The sequence below is a fragment of the Cynoglossus semilaevis genome, chromosome 4, assembly GCF_000523025.1.
Source record: "Cynoglossus semilaevis isolate Cse_v1.0 chromosome 4, Cse_v1.0, whole genome shotgun sequence".
Taxonomy (NCBI): domain Eukaryota; kingdom Metazoa; phylum Chordata; class Actinopteri; order Pleuronectiformes; family Cynoglossidae; genus Cynoglossus; species Cynoglossus semilaevis.
The window spans coordinates 8,471,584-8,478,820 of record NC_024310.1 but is presented as its reverse complement, the minus strand read 5'-3'; positions in this window follow the sequence as shown (position 1 = coordinate 8,478,820).

Below are 7,237 nucleotides of genomic sequence, written 5' to 3'. Positions count from 1 at the left end.
TGGCTGAAGTTGCCAATGATGTGATGGTTTTAATTGGAGTTTTTCGGGAAAACAAAAAAAGCTGTGTCACATAGAGGCTCCGCTTGAACGGACTTAATTGACTGAAATGCATAGTTTCTGTTTATTTGATTTTGTCAATTTTTACAGTTTGCAATGACATCTGTGAAGCTTTGTGTTACTGAGAAATCATTTCGCAGCTGGAAGACACAAAATCTTACATGTGGTTTATATTTAACTGGATTCTTTTTATTTTCTCTCTCTTTTTTTTATTTACAACCATCTTAGTTTACGCTGCTGTTGATGAGAGGAGAAGAGGAAGACCCCAGAGAAGATTTGTGGATGTTGTAAAAGAAAGTAATGGGATGGTTGGTGTAACAGCAGAGGAGGCAGGAGGACAGGGTGAGATGGAGGCAGATGATCCAGAGTGGAGGGAACAGCCAGAACAACAACAACAACAACAACAAGAGGAAGAAGAAGAAGAGTTGACACTGCTGGCTCATCAACAGAACTGTTGTTTATATTTTAAACACTTTTCCTCACACGAGGATGAGCTCTCTTACACACAGTCCCTTACGTATTTACGGTGAGCAGCAGGAGAGGGTTTGATGACAGCTGTCATCCGTGACATTTTCCTAGCCCCTAAGAAAATAGGGCAGTGGTTCCTCAGGTATATCAGATTTAAATACGAGGTTGGAGCTGCTCAGAGCTCATCACAGCTCGTACAGCGTGAGGAAGAGGAGGATGTCAGATGGCCCAGTCTGGATTTGAGGCCTGTTCCCAAACACCAGGCCACTGTGGCTGACTCAAGTCTCCACTGTCATTAACCTACATCGCTCTAAATTACATCCTGTCCCCAATGAGGGGAGGGAGAGGTGTGTGTGAGGCTGCAGAAGGAAAGAAAAGGAGAGAGAGAGAGAGAGAGAGGAAGAAAGTAAGTAAGGAAGAAAGAGGTTCAGGAGGAAAAGGACAGATGAGAAGAGTGACTGGACATGACAAGGAAAAACTGAAAAACAGAACAGAGTGAGGAGGGGTGAGGCCTAAACTATTAGGAAATGAAACACCCCCCCCACCCTCATAAAATCCTGTCATATTTTGTCACCACATCCTGCATTAAGAGTGAAAAGTGTGATTTATTGGTGTTTTGCTTTCAGCATGAAAATGTAATTCATCGGACTGCAAATACTTGGGGCTGCCAGTGTGTCACTTTCACCACATTTGGGATTTGTGCCTTTTAATTAAAATGCTGGAGAGGGAGACAGAGCCACTGTGTCCTTGTACGAGTTTCCCTCTGGGTGTGACTGTTTGGTTTATGTGCATATTTCCAACTGTGTGTGAGTGTGTGTGTGTGTGTACAGTATGTATGGGTACTTGTTGTCATTAAGTCTAATTAATGTAGCGTTGAAGTAATTAGTGCATAATGTTTTAAAAAGAAGTTCAAAAATATTACTGTGAAAATGCAAAAACATCTAGTAAATAAATAAATGGAATGAGAAATGGAACATAAATAAGGTATGGAACAGGATGAGGATGAAGTAGAGACTTTGGACATGGATGTATTACAGAATGAGATATAAATCCAGAGCTGGATGTGACATAAATGTTGAATGCAATGTGAATTAAGTATGGAATAAAAAAAAAGAGGTTGGAAGAAGACACGGAATTACTGCAGAACTGGACTTAAATGTAGGAAGTAAGAAGTCAGAAATGTACTCAGAAGTATAGACCCAGAATGATGGGTCTGATGATACAGAAATATAATAAAATAAATCCTCATATCATCCCAATTCCCCAGTAATAATATGCAGATCTACGTGTCTAAATGTCTTGTTTGGCGATGATATCTACCTTCATGTGCAGAGCTGTGCTGCTTTTCTGCCACAGTTTGATAAATCAGGACCAATGGGAGACACGATGTTAGAGTAAAGACTCTGAGAAAAACACACTTACACACTTCATTGCCTCAATTACCAGGCCGAAAAGAACAAAAATGAATATTGAATTCCGAGACAATTGCAACTGAGGCAAACATATAATAAGTAATGGGCATGTTGTGCAAATTGATTACGGGGGAGAAATGGCCATGAAATTGAAAAACAACAGTAATCAGAGAACAAAGGAGGGGGAAAAAAACACTGAAACAAAAGACTGCCTGTGAAGAGGCAAAGGAAGAAGAATGAAAGGTGGGGAGTGATAGTGATGGGGCCGAGGCGAGTGATTGGCAGCTATTGATGCAGTGACTGGCAGGTAATGAATGGTCCCATACACCTGATGCCCCGGGGCAAGTGGGCGGGCGTAAGAGCATCTCAGGTGACACGGTGAAGTGGGAGAGAAAGATTGGAACTGTGATACAAATCACTCACACACTGACCACACATGTGGGGTCACAGATGCTCACGCACTCACACACAGGTTACTCATGCATGCTTCAAGACACCCCGGCCCATTTCTCTGTTATGAGTGCTTGAAATAATGGTCATCCTCGTTTCCTCCCCCCCACCCTTTGACTTGCACTTATTTAAGGTCATGACCCTAAGTGTTGTGGAATGTCCAGACTGAATCTGAACATGGTCGGAGTTATGAGAGTTGAAGTTTTGTGCAATAGCAAGACCCATGCCAAACTCCGGCTCCTTTTTTTCGTAAGTGCAAAGTGTCAGTAAATGTATGGTTCAAAATCCTGTTTAAACGCTGATTTAAATGTGTTTTTTTAAGAGCTCAGGGTGAACATGTTACACTATAATATCTAATTTAACTTTGCAGAGAGGACATCCATCTCTACTTGAGATCAACAAAATATAAACGTGTCTCTTGGAAAATCAGTGTGTTACAAACATATTTTTCATTATGTTTCACTTGCTCAGCTGGAGAAGGCAGCGTACGGTGAGATGGAAACAGTTCTCACAAACCAACGTGGCACTCTTTATTACCTCTCTGTCTGGACTTTTATTCACAGCCAGGAGGGAAACTCAGCAGGACAGCATTTATGGCTAATGGTCAGTAGTTAATTCATGCTGTGGACTTGGGGGAGGCTAATGTGCGTTCTATCGGTAGACAGTGCAAAAGTTGTGTTTTTGTATGGTTCGAGCAGAGGCGAGACACGCAAAGACAAACAAGTCTGATTTTCAACATGTCATCTCGGCGCACACACACTCACAAAATTAATGTCCCACGACACGACTTCACAGAGCCGTAACAAAGAGCAGGAGGCGCTGGTCCCCTCAGCTGCACAGAGGAAAACAGGCGCCGCTTCTTAGCTGCTTCTCATATATCACAGCATATACATGTGGGATACATGTGACAAAGCACCTGCCGCCTGCTGCAAACTCATTAACATTACAATTCCACAAGTGAACTGCGAAGTATTGTATTGAATTTTATCTGTGGAAATGTCTACAAAGATGTGTATATATAGAAAAATGCATCATGAGTGTGATGTTTGTGTTGATTGTAGGTAAATATGATAGAAGATGAAGATGAACAACCCCATGTTTTTAAAGGAAACCAACCTCTTAATAATTACACATTTGATAAAGACTGTAATAGTATAGTAGTAAGTATATTAAACCTGCCTAATCTTGCAGACAAACTCAAAACACTTAAATTTTTTAACCACTTCATCTCCAGATTTAGAAAAAGAGACCTTGGATTAAATAGTTAATTTCATATTATGGTACACATGGTGGTCTAGTTGACTCACGGAGTATACGTGGTTATTTTATAAAGTAATCTCCAGCCAAACCTCAGTTTTGATTTATGGGTACGTTCTATGTGACTCTACAGGTCACACGTTTGATGGTTTGTTAAGAAACAAAGAACAACTCTTGGAAAAAAAAAATACATGAAAAAATGGGAGAGAACAAGATTTTCTTCTTGATAGGTGCTGGGCTAAGATAATAGCTTTAAAAGCACTAATAAATCAGTGAAGTGAAGGAGAGAGATGAGGAGGAGGAGGAGGAGGAGACGCCATGACAGCCAAATGTACACACCATACCTCTGGAACACGACTATGTTAGAGGACGATAAGAGCAGGTTTAAAGGGAAGTCTGAGGAGAGAAGATAAAGAGAGTGAAAAGAAAAAAAGAAAAAGAGGTGAAGTCGGTAGGAACAAGGAAAGCTAAAAATGCTGCTAATGTTAGAGGGCAAACAGGGTAGAGAAGACATTTCCCAAAAACAACAGACAGCTGCTTCGACTGAGGAACATGAGGCCGAAGCAGAACGGCAGAAGATTGGGAGTGTGAGGGAAAATTAATAAAGCAGAGCAAGGACAGCAGAGGGTGGACGGAGGAGGGGGTGATTGATGAAAACCTCCGGTTACTGGCCCTTGGAGGAGTACAGGACACCTCACTCCATCACCATCTCACACACACACACACACACACACTCATTTTTATCCATGCCAAACTCCTGAAAAGTCCCTTGACACGCTACACACACCCACAAACATACACACACATACACACACACACATGCCCAAAGACATCGATTGCCATATGTTTCAATTAGCTGACTGACCTCAGGCCGACCCCGGGTCCTGATGCACAAAAGGTCCAGTCAGACATAAGGAAGGAATGTCAAAATGTTTGGTATTTTCCCAGATATTACATTAAGGTATTTACTTTTATGTCTGTTCTTGTCAGAGTCCAGTGGAAAATTATAGGTAAATGTGTTGTTTTAGTAGTTTTTTTTTTGAATTATAGGTAAATGTGTTGTTTTAGTAAATCACCTTTTTTTTTGTGTAAATCACCTGGAATTTAATTTTAATCTTCTCCCTTCAACATAGTCGAGACCATTTTTGTGGTTTATTTTTAACCCCATAAATTAAAAGTATTTGGAAACTTCTCACCAAGGAATCTACTCTGACCTTTCTTAAGGTGCTGAGAATTTTGGCATCACTTGACATCCAAATTCCATGGCGATAAACGTGTTTTTGACCCAGTCTTATGAATGTCATCCGTGCACATTCATCCACAACATTACAATGAGTAAAAACAGCTTTATCTAAAGGAAGCAGAACTGGATTGTGCTCTGTAAGGTAGAGATAAAGAGCACTACTTTTCTTCATCTTAGAGGTGGTTCCAAAAATTGGTAGTGAAACGACTGTAATTAATACAAAATGCTGCAACAGCCGTAGTTCCTTTCAGGAGAGACTGAATTACTGTGTTGCCCATTCCACTGGGTAACTAGAAAGTCCATTAAAACCTCTTGGATTTCCCTGATCGCATTTAAAATAGTTGATAATCAGGTCCTTTCCTATCCCAAGGACATGATGGAATCCAACATTCCCAACAGATCACTTTGCTCCTAATGCCGGCTGATTTTTGGTTCCCCGAGGCTGCAGGAGTGGGTTTAAAGGTAGAACTTTCAGAAATTAGGCTCCAACTCATTTATCACTGCAAATTAGACTTAACCCTTTAAATTTTATAAAACTTAGAGTTGAGGCAGGCTTGGGTGAATCTAAACTTCATCTTTGTTTCACTGCTACAGGCCTAGACTGCTGCGGTGGATACCATGGTGCACTGAGCATTCTCTCTTAATTTCTTTCCTTCTTATTACAGTTTTCTTTAAACCTCATACATACTAGTCATCTCCTGTTGTCTTCTCTTACTCCTTTACTCCTCCACATGTACTCCCACCTCATCCTAATCACCATTGAGTCGTTACATTCTGACCAGCAGGGGCAGATGACTCTGGTCCTGCCAAAGATTTCTTCTGCTTAAAAATAATTATTTTCTTCCTGTACCTGTGTCAAATACTAACTTGAAATGTTGTTTCCTGGCTTTTTTTCTGAAAATAATTGACACTGGCATTGAATTTTGAGTTTTTTGTTTTTTTTTTTCTTTAGGTCCATCAAACACTTGCTCAGATCCCACTCTGTAGCCACATAAAGCTGTCAGAAATGTTTGTATTTCTGGTGAAAGATAGTAGAGAACAGAGCTGGACGTTTGAAGAGAACATTTGATCAAATTCACACTTGATGTTATCTAAAATGAAAATGTGTACTAAACTCATTTGCCACTCTGGTGCAGTCACAGTCCTGGAAAATGACTGAACCTTCAGACAGGACCACATGATGCTCAACATCAAACAACAGTCGACGCACGTAATGCATTTACAAAGGAAAAAAAAACACTAAAAAGGTGAGGAGGAAGAGCAAAGAGATAAAGCCTGGCGATAGAGTGGATGAGAGCTTTGATGTGGTTTGATGTCTGATTCATTTTCCTCCATCTCTCTATTAAAGCAGGGGGGGGGGGGGGGGGGGGTAATATTGAAAGACAGACAACATGAAAGGATCATTAGGCGAGTGGTGGATTTAACCTCAGACAAAAGGCACATCTAACAATTCAAATCAGAGGCTGGAGAACATCAGGGAACAGCCACAACAGAGCTGTGACTAAATATGATGTGAAATTTGATTAATTTCTTATTTGTTATGTTTTCATAAAATGCCAGAAAATATATTTATAACTGACTAATTATTACACACCAATCCAGAAAAGAGTTCCAGTACAAAATCAAAATTATTTTTCTCAACACACATCTCAACACGTCCGTAGAAAATACCTGTGTCTGAATTTGACTTTAAGATTTAGTAAGCTTTTTGTGCTTGTTTAATATGCAGTCACACATTTAACATTAAAATGATAAACGAAATATTGAATAAATATTAAATATAATGATACATTTTCTGTCCACTGAGCAACATTAAGCAAGATTCCAAGAACAAAGACATGAAAACATAGTCAAATTAATAATAATTCTAAGTCATTGTTTTTAAATTGTATTTTTTTAACAACTGTCTCAATTATTGTACAACTGTTTCCGCCATAGTTGGTCAAACAAATGTTGTCCTGTTGCAGCATGAGCTCCTGTTTGAAAACCATTAGTTAGCGTTTAGCTTACGATCGTTAAGTCAAACCTCATAGAGATCCTAATAGAAGCTCCACAGCAGCTGCTCTGCAGACACGCTCCCTCTGTCAACAACAGAGCTGCGCCACATGCTGCAGATCAGTGACACAAACATCATGCAGTACACATGTATGAAAAGTGGGCCTGGTCCAGAACTTTGACAAATATACTTGAGGATTTAAAGGCAGCTTCATGGTTTATATGGAACTAATCAACAATCCTGCAGAACCTTTGAAAGCATTTAACAAAAAATTGAACTCAACTCTGTTCTTAATAATATTCACGTGTAGCCAGAGAAGGAGAGAAGCCAGAGTTAGGTCGATGTGTTGTCTAC